The following is a 23,312-nucleotide window of genomic DNA, read 5'->3' on the forward strand; positions in this document are numbered from 1 at the left end:
CTCCCATGAAGCTGACGGGAGCCCAAGCTTTAGCCTGGTCACTGAACTTGGCTAGGCCCTGGCTACACTGCAGATAGGCCGTCTGCTGTGAGAGCTTCTGTTCTGCTGGGGACGAGCACGCTGGCCGTGCTGGGCTTGGACCTGCTCACGTCTGGCCTTAGGGGTGGGCTGCCTGGGAGACTGCCCAGGGCACTGTCAGAGGAGCTTGCTGCCAGCCAGCACGAGAGCGCAGCAAACTCCCAGAGGCACCGTGTGAGGGGCACCAGATTTCTCCTGCTTCCTCCTGGCAGAGGAAGGTGGTGGAGCCGCGATGCACAGATACTGCTTGTGCCCCCTACATTCTTCCGTGCCCCCTAGGGGGCTGTGTGGGAGGGGGCAGAGCAAGGAACAGTGCCAGGGCCCCCTGCATCCAGGTCACTTTCCCCATCTGGGCTGTGCTGTGGGGCATCAGGAGCTGCTGCTCTCTGCCCTTCCCATACCCAGCCCAGGGGAGGAAAGTGACTTGGATGCAGGGAGCCCTGACATTACTCCTCACTCCCCCCTCACAGCCCCCCAGGGGGCACGAGGAGCAATGCGAGCGAGGAGTTGGAGTGGGGAGCGAGCAGCAATGCCAGCTGCCCCTTGCATCCAGGTCACTTTCCCCACCTGCGTGCAGGAAGGGAGTGCAGGGGCTAAGAAAGAAGGGATGCAAAAGGGGGCTGGGGAGAAGGGGGTGCAGGGGTTGGAGCACAGGTGTGTTGCTGAGGTTAAGGGTGAAGGGGGTACAGTGCAGGGGTTGGGGTGCAGGATGGGAGTGCAGGGCTTAGCTGCAGAGGGGGTTCAGAAAGGTTTAGCAGGGAATGTGGAATAGGAGAAGAGAAGGGGTGCAGAAGGAGGTTGGGGACAAGGGGTGCAAGAGAGTTAGGGGAGAAGGCGGCACAGTGCAGGGGTTGGGGTGCAGGAGGGGAGTACAGGGGGATAGGGAAGAAGGGGTGCAGTAGGGAGTTGGGCAGAAGGGCTGCAGGGGTTAGGGACACAGGATGGGGTTCAGAGGTTGGGGAAAGGGCAGGGATTAGAAGAGAAGGGTTCAGAAGGGTTTAGGGGAGAAGGGGCACAGGGAGATGGGGAGAAGAGGGAGCAGGAGGGGTTGGGGAGATGGGGTTTTTCATTAGTATTGTTATTGTGTATTTTACAAATAGTTTGACACACACACACACACACACACCCCTCAGATTAGAAGTGTGAAATCCCACTCAGTTTGATCAGTGAGCACCACCTCTCAGCTACTCGGCACTAGCACAAGATGGGTCCATCTCCCCCCGTCTGCCTGGTTCCCTCCTTCCCTTACTCTAGTCTTGGAGCATGCAGAAACCGAAGTAAGGGCAGCAACACACCCTCTGCCATGCCTCCCTTATTACTGCGCTGCTGCTGTCGGGGGCACTGCCGTCAGAACTGGTGCCCCAGCCAGCACCAGCCGCTCTCTGGCTGGCCAGCCAGGGCTACATTCTGAGCCCCAGAACCTCGTTCAATACAAATTAGGCACTGGGAAGAGGCAGTGGGACCCTGGGGCTGTGGGGAGCCGGGAGAGCCTGTGAAGGCCAGGGGCAATGGGAGGGCAGCCACAGGGGTCGGGGCAATAGGGGTCACTGCATCCATAGGGGCCAGGGTGCCAAAATACAAGGTCACCCAGGGTGCCATTTTCCCAAAGGCTGGCCCTGGACCTGCTATGTGCATCGTTGCTGTTCTCTCTTGGCCGAGACGGGGGTTGAGGACAGAGCAGGACAGGTTCTGGTTCGAAGCGTCTCTTATAACAGCAGCAGTGTGAGTATCAAACAGCCGGTCAGCCTGCTGGGATATTTTCTCCATCACTGGTGCTAGTCGCTGCCCGCTGAGGTCTCTCCACAGCACTTGGGGCTTCGGATACCATCCGGCCGATTCACACACCATGTGGATCCCTCCATCCTGATATCCATCGACAGAAAGGTGAGGGGTGGAGCCCAGGCCTGGAGGGGAATGGAGTGAACCTGTGTCATTGCTACACCCTGGGCCCACCAGAGAACTGCTCTGGTGCAGACTGGAGTGTGGGCCTGTGGCAGTGGGAGTCCCAGCAGTGTAGCAGTGTCCTCCCTCGCCATGAGGTTACACATACAGATCTACCACATGATGGGTAGATCACACACAAAGCGCCCGTCACCCCCTGTGGCCGCACGGACCTCACGGTATCCATCTCACAGTTCATAGCACGGTGTGTCTATCTAGAGTTTTTCCATCAGCTCCCGGAAGCAGAGGCCTCAGGGAGATTTCCACAAACTTTCTCAGTGCCCAAGGAAATTGTGGGAGAAGGGGTCACACTCCCTGGGATGAGCAGCCGCATCTGGGGCATGTCTCCTGGAGTTCAGGGGAAACAGGTGGGGCCTGATCCTTGCTCAGACAAATGCCCCAGCAGCTGAGGGGTGGAGAAGCTGGACATGGAGCTGGTTACTCCAGTGGGTATGAGGAGTTGGCAGGCAGGTGCATCAATCCCATTAACAGCAGGCCTCGTTCCCTAGCGCTCCGGTGCCTTTCCTGTGAGAGGTGACTAGTCTGAGCACACCGGAACTGTGGGGGTGGGGGTGAGACACACCATTGACTGGTGCTCACTGGTGCTGGGAAGGGCAAACAACAGCCCGTGCTACTGACCAGCCACCTTCAGTTCCAACGCAGCTTCTTCGTAAAAGGTGGGTGATTGGAAGAGGCAGCCGTAAGTCCCTTCATCAGAGGGGGTGATGTTGTGTATCCTCAAGGAGACAGTCCCATTCGCAATACCGTCCTTCAGTAGCTTCGTCCTGCTTCGATACGGTGCGGTCTGCTGGCCAGCCTGATCTCTCCCATCCCGATAGAGATGGACAACTGCAGACAACGTGGATCGGAACCAGCGCACCTCCATGCTCTTGGCGCTCATGCTGGGGGAGAGGTGACAGGGTAACAGAGCATCTTCTCCCACAAGGACCCTGATGGGGCCATCGGGTCCAATCACCTTGAAACTCACTGTAGAAGGAACCAGGAGAAAAGAAGCTGTAGCCAAAGTGGAACTAGGAATACATCATGGCGATGGAAATGGGAATTTACTGTAATATTTTTATCAGCAATGTGTGTCTCTATGTCAGCCTCTGCATTGTTGTCCCCTGAATGCACAAGGGTTCCATTGCCACATAACCTCATAACCTCAGCCATGCTGAACACAACGCCATCTACAGCCTCAGAAACAACCCTGACATCATAATCAAAAAGGCTGACAAAGGAGGTGCTGTCGTCATCATGAATAAATTGGAATATGACCAGGAGGCTGCTAGACAGCTCTCTAACACCACATTCTACAGGCCATTATCCTCTGATCCCACTGAGGATTACCTAAAGAAACTACACCATCTGCTAAAAAAACTCCCTGACAAAGCACAGGAACAAATCCGTACAGACACATGCCTAGAACCCCGACCAGGGGTATTCTATTTGCTACCCAAGATCCATAAACCTGGATATCCTGGTCGCCCCATCATCTCAGGCATTGGCACCCTAACATCAGGCTTGTCTGGTTATGTAGACTCTGTCCTAAGACCCTACGCTACCAGCACTCCCAGCTATCTTCGAGACACCACTGACTTCCTGAGGAAACTACAATCCATCGGTGATCTTCCAGAAAACACCATCCTGGCCACTATGGACGTAGAAGCCCTCTACACCAATATTCCACACAAAGATGGACTAAAAGCCATCAGGAACAGTATCCCTGATAATGTCACAGCTAACCTGGTGGCTGAACTTTGTGATTTTGTCCTCACCCACAACTATTTCACATTTGGGGACAATATATACCTTCAAGTCAGCGGCACTGCTATGGGTACCCGCATGGCCCCACAATATGCCAACATTTTTATGGCTGACTTAGAACAACGCTTCCTTAGCTCTCGTCCCCTAACGCCCCTACTCTACTTGCGCTACATTGATGACATCTTCATCATCTGGACCCATGGAAAAGAAGCCCTTGAGGAATTTCACCATGATTTCAATAATTTCCATCCCACCATCAACCTCAGCCTAGATCAATCCACACAAGCGGTCCATTTCCTGGACACTACTGTGCTAATAAGCGATGGTCACATCAATACCACCCTATACCGGAAACCTACTGACCGCTACACTTACCTACATGCCTCCAGCTTCCATCCAGGACACACCACACGATCCATTGTCTACAGCCAAGCTCTAAGATATAACCGCATTTGCTCCAATCCCTCGGATAGAGACAAGCACCTACAAGATCTCTATCAAGCATTCTTAAAACTACAATACCCACCTGCTGAAGTGAAAAAACAGATTGACAGAGCCAAACGAGTACCCAGAAGTCACCTCCTACAAGACAGGCCCAACAAAGAAAATAACAGAACACCACTAGCTGTCACCTTCAGCCCCCAACTAAAACCTCTCCAGCGCATCATCAGAGATCTACAACCTATCCTGAAAGATGATCCTTTACTCTCACAGATCTTGGGAGACAGACCTGTCCTCGGTTACAGACAACCCCCCAACCTAAAGCAAATACTCACCAGCAACCACACATCACTGAACAAAACCACTAACCCAGGAACCTACCCTTGTAACAAACCCCGATGCCAACTCTGTCCACATATCTATTCAAGTGACATCATCATAGGACCTAATCACATCAGCCATACCATCAGGGGCTCGTTCACCTGCACATCTACCAATGTGATATATGCCATCATGTGCCAGCAATGCCCCTCTGCCATGTACATTGGCCAAACCGGACAGTCTCTACGCAAAAGAATTAATGGACACAAATCTGACATCAGGAATCAAAATACTCAAAAACCAGTGGGAGAACACTTTAACCTGTCTGGTCATTCAGTGACAGACCTGCGGGTGGCTATATTACAACAGAAAAACTTCAAAAACAGACTCCAAAGAGAGACTGCAGAGCTAGAATTGATATGCAAACTAGACACAATCAACTCCGGTTTGAATAAGGACTGGGAATGGCTGAGCCATTACAAACATTGACTCTATCTCCCCTTGTAAGTACTCTCACACCTATTATCAAACTGTCTGTACTGGCCTAGCTTGATTATCACTTCAAAAGTTTTTTTTCTCTTAATTAATTGGCCTCTCAGAGTTGGTAAGACAACTCCCACCTGTTCATGCTCTCTGTATGTGTGTATATATATCTCCTCAATATATGTTCCATTCTATATGCATCCGAAGAAGTGGGCTGTAGTCCACGAAAGCTTATGCTCTAATAAATTTGTTAGTCTCTAAGATGCCACAAGTACTCCTGTTCTTCTTTTTTCAAGGGTTCCATTGCCTCTCCAGGCAGATGGAAGGCATGGGGTGTCTGAAATATGTTGCCTCCTGGTTCCAGACCAGAAAAATTAAAATGAACTGAATACAACCTGCACCTGTGAATGCAGGACCCAGCCTGGAAGAGAAAAAGGAAGAGCCGGGACTGGGACGTCATCACGTAATGGCTGGGGAGCCAATGCAGGTTGGCTATATGAACTCAGCATGGTTTGGCAGCAGAACAAGGGATGAGGGGTGTCAGGGAGCCTGTGTTAAGAACAGTGTTCACAGACACACAGGGCCTTTCATTCAGGACTCAGAGACAAAGGGACAGAGAGAGAGAGAGCCCAGATGGATCCACACCAGCTTGGCTTGGTAGAGCCCTGGCTTCAGTCTCTATGAGCCTTGTTTTAACCTCTGCCCCGCTGTGCTAACCTAAGGATTTCCCAACACTGTCTCCCAGTTGAGTAATAAACCCTATTCTGTAGTCACTGGGCAGAGCTCACCATGAGAAACAGGAGAGCTAGAGCCCAGAGGCCGGTCTCAGAGGCACTGAGGCCAGGTGGCCTATCCTCTTGGAAAATGTGACCCCTTGAGGGCCTGGCATGCTGAAGGGGTCACTCCCAAGAGACTTTTCAAAGGCAGGGCAGAGCACAGTCATAGTGACAGTCATATAAATGGAAGCAATGTGATGCTGTGAGCCCTGAGGGGCTGGGGACTGAGCGTGGGACTAGAAGCCACGAACACCTGCATCCTGTTCCCAGCTCTGCCACTGACTCGGAGTGGCCTTGGCCCGTCATAGACAGATGGATTCTGGCCTCTGGCAGAGTAAAGGGGGTTGGGCAATTCCTGCTCTGCAGGAGTGGCTCAGGGCTGGCATACTTGACCGTATCCTCAGAGCACCAAAGTGTGTCACATGGTGTGGCTGGAGCACTTGGCGTTCTGCCAATAGCAGGGCTGCAGAGCCGCTGAGGCTGCTGCAAGCTAGAGCAACCCTAGGGGTGCTCTAATGGACACTGGGGGTGTTGCAATCCCTGGAACAGCCCAGGATCCAGGAGATGCAAAGGTGGCTAAAAGCCAGGCTCTCTCCTGGGCTGCACCTCCCGAGAGACAGAATTTCATTTTTAGATTTGGCACAATATCGCCTTAAGGGCCAATTACATCTCATAGGTGATCTTCTTACTGAGACCATTACTACACTCATAGGGAAACATTTTAAAATGCTCCTTCTCCTAGAAATCAACTCCTCTTTTCTCGTCATTTTTTTCTGGCTTCCTATATCATATAAAGTGTTTGTCATTATTGTGCTCTACATTCCCCCTGCTTTCAGCCAGGTCTCAGAGTTAGGCGAAGCACTCAGAGGGACTGTAACTGATCATCTTATCAGAATCACTGCTGGTTGAAATTTTTTCATCAAAACATTTTTGACCAAATGTGGCTTTTTCAACAAAATGAAAATTTTCAATTTCAGTCAAAAATTTCTCAGTAAGTATTTTTGGTTTACTTCCCAGTTTTTTTTTTTTGGGGGGGGGGGGGACTAAAAAGAATTGGTAGGAAATTTTGAAGAACAGTTTAAATTTTTTTCCCATCACCAATAATTGGCCTTTTCAAACCACTTCTAATCAAACCTGATTCCGCCAGGTTTCCTCTTTTTCAGTTTTTGCCATTTGAAAATCATCTTTGTAACTACGTAAATTCTCCCAGAGTTTGGAAGAGTGTGACCAAAGCCCTGCTGTGTCTTGGAGCTACTCCTTGTTTTCCCGCCTTCCCCACCTAGCCCCCACGCTCCCCCCAAGCTAGTCTGCCCTTTTCTTCTCGGCACCAGAGCTGAAATCCTGGCCCCACTGGCGCCGGTGGGAGGATTATTACCACGTGTTACCCCGTATCTCCACTACCCAGCTCTCCCCCACGTGGTGAACACTCAGACTCATCCCTGGCCCCCGTAACTCTCCACTGTGTTTCTGGACAGAGGTTTCTAGTTGCTAAGGACAGGGCCAGGATGTGGGCACAGTTTCTAGTTGTTGGGGGCCATTCTACGGAACTGACTGTCCCAGCAAGCAGGACCCAGCTATATATCCCCACTGCCCCTAGGGGCAGGACACGTCCCACTGAACCAGGAATCAATCAGCCTCAGGGGGACATTTCTGGGCACAGCCACCACATGCTACCTGATGGTGACTTCCTGTGGGGGCCTCTTGTAGGCCACAAGACACATTTATTGCCCAACGCTCCCTGGCTTCTTTGCCCACCAGCTGCCACCTTTGCTGCTCTGCTCATAATCCCCGAGTTCCCTCAGACAGAGCTCAGGCTGGGGGCCCAGCCTTCCCCAGCACAGCCGCTGGCTCCTGTGGGAGAGAGACTAGGCCCTAAAGCCCCAGGAATCCTACCTGAGTCCAGCCGCTGAACGTGGAGAGAAAGGAGGGAAATGGTGAAGGCAAGCAGCGGCAGTGACCTCACGGAGCCAGGGGACATCGGGGAATCCTCCATCTCCCTGATGTCCAGACGACCACACAAGCCCTGGGCGAGCGAGTCGGTGAGCAAGACCTGCGATCCAGGACATGAGAATGGTAAATGGGCAGAGCTGGTGCAACCATGCTGACCCCACTGGGCGCTGGAGTGCGACAAGCCCACATTCAGGCCAGACCTTTCAGAGGGGCCCAGCACCTGCCGCTGAGGCCAGATTTTCCAACGGGCTCAGTGCGCCGGGCGCACAGAAAGTGCTGAGTTCTGCTGACAGTCTGGCCCAAACCCAGGCCAGCTCCAGCACTGGCACAGGAATAAACTCGCTCTTAAAGGAACGATTTCTAGATAGGTCCCAGAACGACTGGCTGAAAGCTCCTGACCCCTGGCCTGCAGGTGCCCTCAGCCCAGGGAACTCCGTGCTGGTTCGGAACTGCAGCCCTGAGCTACAAAGAGGGCTTGGGGGTGGGGGTCTTTCTTAAACCACACACAGGGCAGCCCCCTCTGCCACTCCTTATGGCAGGGGGCCCTGCTGCCACCCAGCTGCAGCTCATAGGTGGAGGAGTTGTTCTCCCAGCCTCCATCCCTGCCCATCTGGGAAGGGGACTCCAGACTGCCAAAAGGGGAGCCCCCGGGTCTCCCCCATTTGCCACCACTTGCTGCTGAGGAGGAAGTGGCCGGACAGTGGATTGTCAGTCCCTGGAATGGGGAGAACCGAGTGGGGCGCAGCCAGAGGTCTGTGTCTGGAAGAGGATGCCGCAGTCCTGGGGGTGACATGGGTCCTGGAGCAGAAGTGATGGTGGCGAGCCATCACCAGATAAAGGCGCACTGGCTAACCAAGCTAATTCCCAAGACAGCCAGCAGGAGGTGCCACAGTGGTGAGTCCAAACTGTGTCCGTCTCTCTTGCAGGATCTGAGGTTTTTGCAAGTGGAATCAGGATAAAAATGCAAGAAACAATGTAGGAGCGGGTGGAAGTGGGTATTGTGGGACAGGATGGGAGCGGGATTTTGAAAATAGTCCCACGCAGGGCTCTAGCTCCAGGCAGGCGAGCAGGAACCACTGGATCTGTTCCCCAGTCAAGTAGCTTTCATGTTGAAGGAGTGCCTTTGAGAAGCAGTGACAAGGGCAGAGTGCACACAGAAAGGGGCATTTCTGCATGGCTAATACTCCTGGCTGGGAGCTTTGGGGGCTGGGGCTCAGGTCCACTGCAATGAGCATTGGGCACTAACCAGGCTCCTTTAGAGATCTCAGTCCCACAGTTGAGAGGCGAGCCCCCCTTGACTCACCCCTTACTCTGAGCAACAAGAGGGCGATTCACCCTGTGCTGGTGCTGAGCCCAGGGCAGAGGCCCAAAGGAAAGAAAGCAAGGCATCTTCCTGACCCCAGGGCTGCCAGGGGCTGGTTTGAAGCAGCCTATAGTCTGTTCTGGTGCAGGATTGTCCATCACACCCCAGTCTGCCCCTGGCATGCCCATGCACCCTGCACTGCTATGGGTGGTGATGCAGAGTTGGCTACACCAGCCCTATGCCCAAACACTGGGCAGCCCCAACCCTGGGCATACCTGCTTTGTTTGCTAATCAGGATACTGTGTAAAGCTAACATAGTTACTGAGGGTTTATGCTTGAGGAGCAGAAGCTTATTGGGAAAGATGTGTACTGTGTAACCTTAACTACTTGTGTGATTCTTCCTCAAATAAATGACTGTGCATTAAGCATATTGGTTTCCAAATTCTCACTGGTACTGGTACCAATCCGCCCAGCTTGGGCCATTAAAGATCAGCTCTCAGGCAGGTAATGTCAGGGCTCAGTGTTGAAATGGATCTTTAATGGCCCACAGCTGGCAATTCTCCCTGCCAATTTCAGCTCCATCAGCAGTTTGCACGGAATGTTTGCAGTTCAGAGTCAGACAGTGCCAGGTGAGCATGAGCAGGGACCCTCCGTAGAGGAGCCCCATCTCTTGGGCAGGCTGGCTGAGTCATGGGACACTGCTGGGGGGAGACAGGGGGATGAGACAGGAGTTAAAATAACTGGTGTCCCCAGGCAACTCTGACATCTCCCCTAGAGGAAAACATGCAAGCCCTGTGCTGTTATTTACTACTAGCCTTTCTTAGAGTGAAATACCAATCAAATACCCCTGTAAAATGCTCCGGGTGCCTGAACAAAAAATCAATAAATCAAAGCTGCAAAACAGCCCTGTTAGCCACCCAGAAACAACCCTCAATCTTCCCCTGTAACTCCATCAAATAAAGAAGGGCCCGCTAGGCTCTGGTGAAGGGGCTGGTCCCTTCTCACATACCCTGGAGACCAGCAGGACCTTTCTGATTAGAAGCCAGGGCAGGGAACTCTGGAATTACGAGGATATTGGTTGGGCTATAGCACATGCAGTGGGAGCATGCCAGCTGCTGCACCCCTTCGTAGGGCGGCCCTGCCCTAGTCCTGCTGGCACAGGACAACAAATTTAGGGTTACCATATTTGAACATTGAAAAAAGAGGACACTCCATGGGGCCCCGGCCCCGCCCCAACTCCGCCCCTTCCCCTCCCCCGGTCCCACCCCTTTCCCCACCCCCGGCCCCGCCCAACTCCGCCCCTTCCCTGTCCCCATTCCAACCCCTTCCCCAAAGTCTCCGCCCCCTCCCCTGAGCACCCCACATTCCCCCTCCTCCCTCCCAGCCACACGAAACAGCTGCACCAATTCTAAAGTCAGGCACTCCACTAGTATAGACTCCCATGACTTTAATGAAGCTGCTCAGTGGAGGATCTGCCCCGGCGCTCAGTTTTTGGGAGCGGTCAGGACACGCAGCTCACACTGTTCTGTTTCCCAGCTCCCCAGATGCCTTGGAGCACCCAGTTCTCCTCCCTGCCCGGTAAAATCCCGGACATTTTGAGCTATTTAATTCTTTAATTCTAAAACGTAATTCTTTATATGTAGTGAACTTTGTATTTTCGTTTTGGCATTGTGTTTGCTCCTAGGATCAGGGGCAGCCAGGGTCTCCACGTGCTGGGCCCGCCACAAGCCAAGCTCAGAGGCTCCCATTGGCTGGGAAAAGCTCCAATGGGAGCTGTCGGAGCCAGCCCCTGCAAGCCCTGCCCCCGCAGCTCTGATTGGGCAGGTATTTCGCAGTGATCCACCACACTGCTGTGTCTCATCACATATGGGGAGCTGAGTGCCATACAGCACACCCCAGCCCCAGGAGCTCTGATCCACTTGCAGGCAAGGCAGCCCGATGCCCATCGCAGCCAGAGCTCTGATCCCTCTGCACACTCCTGCCTTTTTCACACTGCCCTCCCCTCCTCCCCCACCACAGTCAGTGCTTTTTGGTGACTCCCCGGAGCAGCTCCCCCAGCGCTGCCCCCCACCTGTGCAATCAGCGGCGCATGGTACTCCCAGCTTTGCTGGCATCCCTGGCTTACCTTAGAGCAGGCTCTGGCGACTGCTGCTGCTCCCTGACTCTTCGGCTCTCTTTAAGAGCCAAGCTGCCCTAGTGCTACCGGCTTCAGGCACTTCTCCTACCTGGGCTCTAGCTGAGCTGCTCCTGCCAGCTCAGACTGTAAGAGCCGAGCTGCTGGCTTCTGGCAGCCCTCCCCTACCTCAGGACCCAGAGCTGGCTGGACACGTCCCTTCCCCAGCTCCAGCCGAGCTGCTCGGCTCCGCCCCCTCAGACTTACAGAGCAGAGCTGCAGGAGCCAGCGTTACCGGCTTCAGGCAGCACCCCCCCTGCCTCGGGACCTTGCACCGTGGGAGCAGCTCAGCTGGAGCCGGGTAGGAGAAGTGCCTGGCTGGGGGCTCGGGGTCCGGAGGCGGGGGGGGTGCTGCCTGAAGCCAGTAGCGCTTGCTCGGGCAGCTTGGCTCTGTAAATCTGAGAGAAGAGGCGTGGAGCAAAGCCACAGGGGGAGAGGAAGTGCCGGCCATTTTCCCGGACATGTGTGGCTTTTCAGCAATTCCCCCCGGACGGGGGTTTGATTGCTGAAAAGCCGGACATGTCCGGGAAAAAGAGGACGTATGGTAACCCTAACAAATTTAAAAGCAAAGTAAAGGATGAAAACTTCCTGCCACTATCTGATGAACCCAGGGGAAACTTCTCAGCTGTAACAGAAGTGCCGTCATCCAGCTTCTTGACAGTCAGTTAAATGGAGCCCTAGTCCAGGAGGTGCCTTACAATTAATGAATTATGGTTATGGTCTGAAGCAAAATCATTTAGGAAAAGAGAATCAGTTGGGTATCAGTCTGGCCTAGTGTCATTTTCTGTGAATGCTTGTTCAATGACAGCAGAATTTGTTCTTTTCTCCTGCACGTAGCAAGGCTGAAGAAGAAAGTGAAAGAGTAAAGCAGAACAAGGGGGTTTGCCAGAGGTCAAAACATCATTTTTGCTGCTTTTTAGCAAAACTGAGAACCAAAATCACCACTTTTCCCACAGCTCCTGGTCCCCAGCACCTCACAGCCTGGATAGTAGATCCAGGGCCTCCCTCACTTACGCAAGCTAATCCCACTGTAAGGATTGAGCAACTCCCAGGGTTAGGCCAAGCTGTTCCTAAATTCCATAGGAACCAGCATCGGCAAAATAACCCTAACCCACATAGTAACCCTGAACCTTCGAGTGGACATGCCCCTCCACAGGGTTATGCGTTTAGATTCCATGTAGGGACCTGGGACCGTGTTCCTTTCTTTTCAGATGCCGCACAGAACAATTCACGCCTGCAGAGACCCAAGTAAAAAATGAGGACTCAGTTGTAATGAAGTTTAACCAGAGGCTTAAGGCTCAACGATGGGATATCCGGAAACTCCGAGCCCACGGGAATGAGTTGATGATGGAAGGCGAGAGAGAGAGAGAAGGAAAATCTGTAGATTATTTGTCTGCATATTCTACAAATTACTCAGCATAACGCCAATCGGCCCCGAGTGTAGTTATAGCCCCTTTAGGCAGGAAGGCAAGAGGGAGATTCAGTGTCTCCAGCGGTAGGGGGCTGCCACAGAAATTTTATTATAGATACTGGGACAGCAATTAGCATTATCCATGTTAAGGATCTTAGATCCTCTTCTCTGTCATCAGGGTGTACAAAAACACTTGCAACTTTTGCAAGAATCAGGTTGTTACCACACTTCCTATACTCATTGAAGTTCAGATAGGTCACCTAAGAAAGGTTCAGACCTTTGTACTGATGAAATTAGCAGACCCAGGAAATTGCCTATTGGGAACTGATTTCCTATACAAATAAGGATGTATTCTTGATTTGGTTAACCAATTGTTGTGTCTTACTGTAGAACCGGCAAAGGATGACTCAACAGTGCTCATACCTGAGTGTGGCATGGTATCTCCAGTGGAGGAGACTGAACCTGAGGGGTATGATTTAACCAAAATAGTGGCTAATCATGCAGACCAACCAGAGTTACAGGTGTTACTTTGCAAGCATGCAGATGATTTTGTGAAATACAAGCATGATTGTGGATGTATGGCAGTCACTATTGTTGTAAAAGGAGGAGATATATCAACCCAAAGACAATATCTTTACCCAGAACTGGCAAACCCATATATAGAAAAGACTATCAAGTCTTTACTGACACAGGGAGTACTACGTAGATGTACTTCCACTGCTAATTCCCCTATTTGGCCTGTAAAGAAACCAAATGGTTCTTGGCATCTCACAATTGATTACAGATGCCTGAATCAGGCCACAACCACTTGTGCCCCTACAGTGGCCAAGATGCAAAATTTAATCAAGTCCTTTGATCCAGAGGCTAAGTAGTTTACTGTCCTTGACATCAGTAACCGCTTTTGGACATTATCATTGGCCCACATTGTACAGTACCATTTTGCATTTAGTTTCCAGGGAGTCCAATATTCCTGGACACATTTACCCCAGGGGTATAAATCTGGACATGACTTATGAGGAGAGGCTGAGGGAACTGGGGTTATTTAGTCTGCAGAAGAGAAGAGTGATGGGGGGATTTGATAGCAGCCTTCAATTACCTGAAGGGGGGTTCCAAAGAGGATGGAGCTCGGCTGTTCTCAGTGGTGGCAGATGACAGAACAAGGAGCAATGGTCTCAAGTTGCAGTGGGGGAGGTCTAGGTTGGATATTAGGAAACACTATTTCACTAGGAGGGTGGTGAAGCACTGGAATGCGTTACCTAAGGAGGTGGTGGAATCTCCTTCCTTAGAGGTTTTTAAGGCCCAGCTTGACAAAGCCCTGGCTGGAATGATTTAGTTGGTGTTGGTCTTGCTTTGAGCAGGGGATTGGACTAGATGACTCCTGAGGCCTCTTCCAACCCTAATCTTCTATGATTGCTCTACAGTACTTGTATGATGTGAACTGAAAAATACTATTTTTTTTGTTTATCATTTTTACGGTGCAAATATTTATAATAAAAAATAACATACTTTCTGATTTCAGTTACAACACAGAATACAATATATATGAAAATGTAGAAAAACATCCAAAATATTTAATACATTTCAATTGGTATTCTATTGTTTAACAGTATCAGAGGGGTAGCCGTGTTAGTCTGGATCTGTAGAAGCGACAAAGGGTCCTGTGGCACCTTATAGACTAACAGAGGTATTGGGTTTTTTTGTTTTTTGTTTTTTTTCCCCACTGCTTGCATCCGAAGAAGTGGGTATTCACCCACGAAAGTTTATGCTCCAATACCTCTGTTAGTCTATAAGGTGCCACAGGACCCTTTGTCGCTTCTATTGTTTAACAGTGCAATTAAAAATGCGATTCATTGTGATTAATATTTTTAAGTTAATCACGTGAGTTACCTGCGATTAATCAACAGCCCTAGTCTATAGCTTTTAGTCTCAGTTTCTAGTCAGTGCTATTGGCCTTCTCCATATGGAAACCTTTTCAAAGGGTCTAAAATGCTTGGGAATCTTTCCTTTCCCCAATATTTGTCAGGCCCTGCTGCACCTCCGGCTTCGAGCCCGCAAATGGGCCCCAATACCTTAGGACAGGATGTCCTGCCGCATTTCCAGCCCCACCAGAAGCAAGAAGCCACCCAGACTCTGAGAATAAAGCCAAGCAAAAAGAGTTTCAATAACTCACCCAAGGATAGCACAGTGAAGAGCTAGAAAGAAAGAATTGAAGACTCTCTTCTGCATTCTCTTGCTAAAATCTTCCCAGTTTCTCTTGGATGCGGTGTCATGTTTTACTTTTTGAGTAATTAAACAGCTGTTATATTATCTCCCAAGGTGGCTGCATGTCAGTGGTTGATAAAGGGATCTCTGCATACACTGTAAAATAATTTGACCTCCAAATACATCACAATTATCATTTGGCTGCACTGCATGGCTTCTTAACACACCATGGAGAGAGCAGAGATAGAGCTTAGATACCCCTGCTCCAAAAACTCCCACCAGATGGCCTAAAGGAAATTCGCCCTTGGCTAACAAGCAGCATGAAGCCTATGACACGCTATCATTCTGGGGCTTCTGTTGTTTCTGATTCCACCATGCATTAATTTACATAGCAGAGCTGTGACATTCCCTACAGTCCATGCAGACCGGACAGCCTAATATTAACGAGTCTCCATAATTCCTTACATGGTGTTAATACAGACATTTCACAAGGGGATAGCTCAGTGGTTTGAGCATTGGCCTGCTAAACCCAGGGTTGTGAGCTCAATCCTTGAGGGGGCCATTTGGGGATTTAGTGCGGGATTGGTCCTGCTTTGAGCAGGGGGTTGGACTAGATGACCTCCTGAGGTCCCTTCCAACTCTGATATTCTATGATTCTAACTTTACACATAAGGTTGCTATGTATGTTGTTGAGATATTCATCACCAGAGTACCATTAGCTTTCAGAAAAGGCCTCACTCGGTGCACTCTTAGAAGACCGTAGTATTGTATGCAAGCAGTGGATTTAATTGTTTATCACTCTTGCCTCAGCCCCTGAAAGGGGGAGGGATGTTAACAGATGGGTGGTGCCCAGAGAACCTCCGAGTGTGATGATTGGCTCCCCCTGTGGTGGGAGCACCTCCAGAACTGGCAACGGATCAGTGGGGCGCAGGTGACTGTGCTGGGCTATCCCAACAGGGACTTTGGATGTAATTTGACTAATAAAGTTGTGGCCTGGTTAAAACCCAGACCATGTGTCCTTAGGATTCTTCCACGCAGTGAGTGCACCAACCCTCTTTATGAGATGCAGCCTGCTTCCCCATTGCAGGTCAGTCCCATTCTGTGGGCAGGGACCCAGGCCTTCCTCCCCTTTTGGCTGCCTTTCTAGAGGAGACCTAACTCTGCTGCTGCTGCCATGGCATGGCTGATTAGCAGCCTGACTCATCGTTAGAAAAGAGACCTTAGTCAGCCAAGTGGGACTGCAAGAGAGCTCCCCTCTCAATACCACTTCTCAGAGAACCTGCTTCCGAGCTGATCAAAGTCTGTTTGATGGATAATGGAACAAGACATGGAATAACTTATTTGACCTATTTTAACCCTCTCTCTCAAGGATGCAGTCAGCAGTGGTTATATCTCTGGCCAGAAACTTGGTGCTCACACGCAACGTGAGATTATTTCAATTTACACCCTCTTACTCGTTCATGAATTCAACATTACCCAGCAACACCTCCGTTTGCTCTGAGGTCAAACCTCTCCTTATTTATTGAGGGCCAGGCACTTTCCAAACATTCTCTGCTCCAAGGAGCTCACAATCTAACCTTTAAACCCTAGGATGATTTCCCAGAGGAATATGGGCTCATTAAAGCAGGAGACTGAGTCAGAGAACCGAGTGACTTCTTGTAACTGACCTTCCGCATGGGGTGAGGTGAGTGCCAGGAGGCTGGTTTGGCCCTCGGACCGTGGGCCAGCCAAAGCATGGCTGGAGTTATTTTCAATTGCTTATTTAATTTGGCAGGCTGCTACATTTTGGTTCTTCCAGGCCTGCTGGAAGCAATGGTGGGTACTCCATAACTCCTTGTAGCACCAGTGCTGTCTTATCTTGCAGTATCCGAGTACGTACCTCATGCCTAAGGGCCAAATTCTGAAATCGGATGCTTGCATGTGGCCCCTATTATCTGCAAGAGGGAGACACATGAGCAATTCCAATAAGGTAGAATTTTGCCTTAACTGATTACATTGCTTCTAACATCTTTTTAATCATGAAGTCCCCATTGTTAGAGCGCACAGTTGTCAGTGCCTTAATGCTAAGCAGAAGAAGAATGTGGCATCCTTGTAAGTTCCCCCAAAGCAGGTATTTGTCTTTTCAGTGAATCACAGACAATTACTGTAGCAGAGTCTCCCTGGCCTCTCACCTAGGAGCCACAGGGACCTGCCAGCCGCTTCCCGGGAGCCACCTTAAGTAAGCGCTGCCTGGACCCTGCACCTCCTCCCATGCCTCGTCCCACCCTGAGCCCCTTCCCGCACCCCAAACCCCTCGGCCCCAGCCCGGAGCCCCCCCACCCCAAACCCCTCAATCCCAGCCCAAACCCCTCATCCCCGGCCCCACCCCAGAGCCTGCACGTCAACCCTCCGCCCCAGCCCTGAGCCTCCTCCTGCATGCAAACTCCCTCCCAGAGCCTGCACCCCTCCCGCACTCCGAACTCCTCAGCCCCAGCCCAGAGCCTGCATCCCCAGCCGGAGCCCTCATCTCCACCCCAACCCCCTGCCCCAGCCCTGAACCCCCTCCTGCACCTCAAACTCTTCACCCACGGCCCCACCCAGGAACCCGCACCCACAGCCGGAGCCCTCACGTAGTACGGCCCTACAGACTGGGTGAAGGGCTGTCAGGCTGGAAAGCCAGAAAGGTGGAAGTTGCAGGAGTCAAGGCAGAAGATGATGATGGGCCTGGATGATGGTGTTAGTGACGTGGTGGAAAGAGACGGTCAGATCTCAGAAATGACATGGAGGAAAAAAGCAGCTAGTCTCTTGTGATAAATGAAGGGGGGTGTAGCTCCCTTTGATAGACAGCCAGCCAGCTAGCTGTAAAATCCCTCTTGGTAGCTGTTCTCTGCTTGCTTTGCCTGTAAAGGGTTAACAAGCCCACAGGTAAAAGAAAAGGAAGTGGGCTCATGACCAAAAGAGCCAATGGGAAGGCAGAACTTTTTAAAATGGGAAAGAAACTTTCCCTTTTGTCTGTTGTTCTCTGGAGAAGCAGGGGCACGGAGCAGCAATGCTATAAGGGGGAATGCTGTGTATGTTTTGAACCAGGTATGAAAAATTATCTTCCATACCTAGAAGGAATCATTTGGAGAGGGAACATTTAGATAAATACGATCAGGTTTATTCTTTATTTTGTCTTGTGGAGCTCCTCTGTGCTAACCCCAGATGCTTTTGTTTGCTTGTAACCCTTAAGCTGAACCCACAAGGAAGCTATTTTGGGTGCTTACTTTTTGGAATTGCTCTTCTAAAATCTAGCAAAAGCCTAAGTTCCCGATGTATTTTCTTTCTTTTTGTTTTTAATAAAACTTACCTTTTTTAAGAACAGGATTGGATTTTTTGTGTCCCTAAGAGGTTTGTGCATGTTGTTTGATTAGCTGATAGTCACAGCTAATTGTCTTTGTTTTCTTTCTCAGCTCTTCCCTGGGGGGTGGGAGGGCGAAAGGGCTTGAGGGTATCCCACAGAGAGGAATTCCCAAGTGCTCCTTCCTGGGTTCAAAGGGGTGTTGTTGTTTTTTTGCATTTGGGTGGTGGCAACGTTTACCAACCCAAGGTCAGAGAGAAGCTGTAACCTTGGGAGTTTAATACAAGCCTGGAGTGGCCAATATTAATTTTTAAAATCCTTGCGGGCCTCCACTTCCTGCACTGGGAGTGACAGAGTGGGGATTCAGCCTTGACATCTCTCATCTTCATTTTTTTTAAATAGCTCATTTTCTTTTTTTATGAATTGAGCTGAGGAAAAGGTCACAACCCTGGCTGCTGTCTGGTTTTGCAGGTGTTTGGTAGTGTGCTGGGTTCAATAGGGGTGCTAGGGGTGCCAGAACGAGGGGTGCTAGGCCCGCCGCACCCCCTGGCTTGAAGTGGTTTCCATAGGGCGACTAAGCCAGGTTGGGGAAGACGCTTAAGGAAATGGAGGCTCAGGTGATCTTCAGTGGGATTTTGCCTGTGCCTAGAGAAAGGCAGCAAAGGTGTGACAGGATTATGATGCTCAACAGATGACTCAGGCAGTGGTGCTATGAGGAGGGCTTTGGGATGTATGGCCACTGGGAGGCATTCATGGACAGAGGACTGTTCTCTCGGGATGGACTTCACCTGAGCAGGGAGGGATATAGACTTCTAGGCATAGGCGGTGAGTTATATCTCCATGTGGTGCCCAGGCACCAGCAATATTCAGAGCCCAGGGGCCCAGCTCCACCAATATTTGGGGCCGGGTGTTCTCCCCCTCCCCCCTACCCCCACCCCGGCCCCACCTGCCACCCCCTCACGCCGGCCTCTCTAGCTGCCTCCCTGGAGCAGAGCATCCCTGGCTGCCTCTTCCGCCAGCTCCATGCTGCCTCCCTGCAGCAACTGCTCCCGTGGGGTCCTAGTGCCGCCCACCTCGACTGCCAGGGCAGACTGACTGAGCCTGCCCTTCCACCCTCCGACCCTTCCCTTTTCCGGCAGGACCCTCCACCAGCACAGCCCTCCCCCCCCCCCCGCCCGCAGTCACCGCTCCTGCCCCATGCTGGGCAAGGGGCAGGAGGGAACATAGGGGGGTGATGTGGGTAATTATACGCTGTCAGCCTGACATCCATCCCAGGCAAGATGATGGAATATCTGCTATGGGATTATGTAAAACAAGTGGAAAACAGACGTGTCATAAGTGCGCTGAACTGAGTGTCGTCAGAGCACCTGTTTGTTTTCTTTCCCCCTCCCTAGCCCCCAGCCACAAGGGCACAGAGTAGAATGCCCTGGGTACTGCTCATCCCGTGCAACTCCATTGGTAATCGGACTCTCCCTCGCCCAGAGTTCAAATCAGGGTAGCTTGTCCGTGATGCAGTGGGAGGTGTGGTCAAATGTTCGGCTGCATGTCTGTGTTCTTTCTGCAGGCTGTATTGACTCTGGCCGGACACCCCAGCAGGCTCCAATCAAACCAATAAATCCCAGACTTGGTTTGTAGCAAAGGCACTTGGTCAGGTTTCTTGTCAGCGGAGAGAGAGCAGCCATTGGACTATACGCTGAGTAGCTGCAGATTGACAGCTGTGTGCCAGGTGCTTTGGGGAGATCCGCGCTGATGGGTGAGTGGCGGACGGGGAGAGATTTTTCTGGAATGTGTGAAACTGACAGACAAGATGCCACAGTAAAGGAAATGGGGGCATGAAGGTGCGGTGATCCTAGCAAGGTGGAAGAGCGGAAAATGAAGGTGCTTTAAGCAAAGAAATGACTGAACTATGTTGCAGTTTTGATTTTATTAGGAATTGCTCCTGGGAATGTTACGTATTGGTGGGAATATTCTGGACTGATGGTTTTTTTTTGTTTGTTTGTTTTGTTTTTTTTGTTTTGTTTTTAAGTAGAATTGGACATTTAAAAAAATTAAGTAACTCCAATTGATTAAACAAGTTAACCAATAACATGGTGCAAAGGTAGGAGCAATGGAGCGGAGGCTCCGCATAGCCCAAGTGCTCAATGCACCTCTGTGTGTGTGCTGCTGGGTTCCGACACTCATGAAAGTTGGGTGCTCGGGGCTGGTCCTAGAGGGACCATCAGCTCACACTTTGCTTTTCGTGGGGGTGGAACAGCGGGGGCAAAGCCCTGCTACTTGTGTGTGGAGGGGGTGTCAATGGAGATTGCACTACCCTGTGTTCTCCCCTGGGTGCAGTGGGCTCTGTGTTGGGGAAAGGGCCAGACTGCTGGGGGACGGGGGGGCTCTGTCCCTACCAGGCGCTGCTGCCAGGGGCACCAGATGTCCTAATGTTATAGGGACAGTCCCGATAGTTGGGGCTTTGTCTAATATCGGCACCTGTTACCTCCCCCCCGCCCTGATCCAATCCGATTTTTCACACTTCCCGGCTGGTCACCAGCTGCTGCTGGGAAGCTGCTGGGAGCCTTAAAGGCTGTTGGTGCTTCCCTGGGGTCCGAGCAGAGACTGTTGCTGCTGCCTATAAATCTGCAGTTGGATTTATCACCCTATCCCCGTGTGAGTCACTCGGGCAGCACTGAGCCCAGTCAGCCACATTCCTAACAGCTGCACAGAAGATCTCGTGGTCACAGGTCACGAAGGGCCCCTACAAAGTACATGTACCAACAAGACACTAATTTTACATTTGCTATATCAGGTCACGTGCCTGGGGAAATTCAGGTGTATTATCAGCATGGGCACCAATGACCCTGAGAATAGTGTTTTAACCAGTTACATTATATTTACCTCTTGGTTAATATAATTACTGTGTTGAATTGTGTGTGTGTGTGTTATTTCTTGGGAGCCTCCAAATATCTGGCAGGTAAGTGGGGGTTACACTGGTGTTAGAATTTCCCTCCTAAGCTGCCCTGATGATCCTGCCAGGAAGGGGCACAGGGGATGGAGGCACCGCCAAATAAATTCATACGGGAAGAAAATACGGAAGTTAAACCCCACTGAGCTGAGGGCAGGATCCAGAAGAACCCAGGCCTGTCCATCAAAACCTATAAGGAGATCACCTCCTTTAGAGCTAACCAGGTGGATGGGGGGGGGCACTGTGATGCTGTGGAATGTGGGAGGCACTTTATCATATTGTTGATACCAGTATGATACAATTGCGATGAATTGTGCTAGATATGCCATGTGAGGTATTTGTGAAAATGTTATGATTTGCCAAGTATGATAATCTTATTTATATGTTTGTATCACCTTTGTAGTGCGAGCTATAGATACGTAGGGCATATCTGTGTTTCCAGACTTGTGCTGTGTTTCTGAGTGACACCGACACACAGACTGGCATCAGCACTGCCTGGCCTGTTCAGTGGCCCATCAAGGGTCATCAGCTGTACAATGAACCCATTGAAAGGCCAGGGACTACGCCTTATGACTCAGCAGGACTTGTAGGGCCATGTCTATAGACAGGGAACCCTAAGGCTTTGTCTACACTCCCCAGCTTTTAGCAACACAACCCCGCCGCTAAAACTTTGGCAGTGTGAACTTTTTTTGTTGGCACTTTTGCCGTCAAAAAATTTCCACCCCCTACGAGTGGGGTTCATGTTGTTGACAGGACCGGGCTCCTGCTGACAACGTGGCATTCATACTGCTGACTGGCAAAATGTTTGTCTTTTACAAAGGTTTTTTTTAAGCACCGGTGAACACCAAAACTTTTGTCGTTCACTTGGCAGTGTAGACAAGCCCTAAGGCTTTTCCATGCCCATGTGTTGTTAGTTTGTAGTTGGGACACAGGAAGTACAAGCCACCTGGAAAAGGAATATAAAGGGCAGCTGCATCATCTCCATTTTGTCATTCCTGCTCCTTATCTCTGGAGTGACTTTTCTACAAGCCGAAGCTCTGAACAAAGGATTGAATGACCCATCCAAGCTGTGGATGTGATCCAGAGGGACTTTCAAGCCAGTGAATTCCCCAGTACTGCTAAGAACTTGATATATGGACCTTGAAGTCGCTGTATGTATCTGAGTGCTTTATCATTTAACACTCTTGTCTTTCTTTTTTCCTTACAATAAACCTATCATTTTACACACTAAAGAATTGCCTGGCAGCGTGGTATTTTGGGTAAGATCCAACTTAATATTGACCTGGCACTGTGGATGACCCTTTGGGGTTACCAAAATATTTTGTATAACGAGCAGAGTTTTTAAATAACTTTCACTGTACCGGACCTAGGTGCTGATTGGGAGCCAGAAAACTGAAACACAATGTGATTTCTTTTTTCAGCTTCTCGATAACCAGCATGGGGGATGAGAAGCAGAGTTTATGACTGGTTGGTGAGTTTAACCTCCGTGTTAACCACCAGTTTTGCTCTCCCTTTTGCAGCCTGCCCTAACCTTGGCAACTGCAATACAATAATCCCTAGCACTTCTAGAGCATTGTTGGCTCCATTTTATTGATGGGGATAAAGGCACAAAGAGAGGAAAACGACTGATTTTCTGTGGAAGCAGCAGAAATGGGAACAGAATCCAGGAATCCTGGCTCCCGGCCCCCTGTTCTAATCAATAACAATTCTTTCCTAAAACTTTGTGGGTTACGCTGGCAAAACCCAGCAAATGATCCCCCTGCACTGGGTAAAGTCACTGAAGGAGTGGGGAACAGGTGGGGTAAAGTTGGGGTGAGGGGTGCCGTGTTTGTAGAACAGCCTCTAGTCCCAACCTGGCTCTGGGAGGACAGGCTTGTTTCTCTGCAGCTATAGCCAGCAGGGGGAGTGCCTAGCATTGTTTTTGTGCAGATCCTACACAAGCATTGACTCATCTTGCACCTCCAAAGCACCGACTCCGGGACCACTCTCCTTTTCAGTTGGGGCAAGTGGAACCGAATCTGTTCCACTGAGTGGGGTGAGGAAGGGGAATTGGGGCAGCCCCACAGGGACCACACACACACCCAGGGGATGCTACAGGAGGGAAGGGGTTATTCTGCTTAGCCAGAGTAAAGGTACAAACTCCCCTCCTGTACTGGATACCCGGGTCAGAGACAGCAGCAGAAGGAATGGGAACCCACAG

At 50.7% G+C, this 23,312-nt stretch overlaps 1 long non-coding RNA gene and 1 pseudogene across 2 annotated transcripts; one reads left to right on the plus strand and one right to left on the minus strand.

Moving 5' to 3' along the window:
* The window catches only part of LOC135975711 (butyrophilin subfamily 3 member A2-like), a 34,600-nt pseudogene extending 23,294 nt beyond the window's left edge, over positions 1 to 11,306 (minus strand).
* Positions 11,307 to 11,433: 127 nt separating this feature from the next.
* On the plus strand, positions 11,434 to 21,249 carry LOC135975715 (uncharacterized). Of its 2 annotated transcripts, XR_010592715.1 has the most exons (4): positions 11,434 to 11,534; positions 12,445 to 14,269; positions 14,445 to 17,912; positions 19,730 to 21,249. It is a non-coding gene; the product is annotated as an uncharacterized LOC135975715 (long non-coding RNA). The 2 variants fall into 2 exon arrangements; XR_010592714.1 differs by having other exon boundaries at positions 12,445 to 17,912.
* Positions 21,250 to 23,312: the final 2,063 nt, after the last annotated feature.

This window comes from Chrysemys picta, chromosome 14 (genome assembly GCF_011386835.1).
Source record: "Chrysemys picta bellii isolate R12L10 chromosome 14, ASM1138683v2, whole genome shotgun sequence".
Taxonomy (NCBI): Eukaryota; Metazoa; Chordata; order Testudines; family Emydidae; genus Chrysemys; species Chrysemys picta.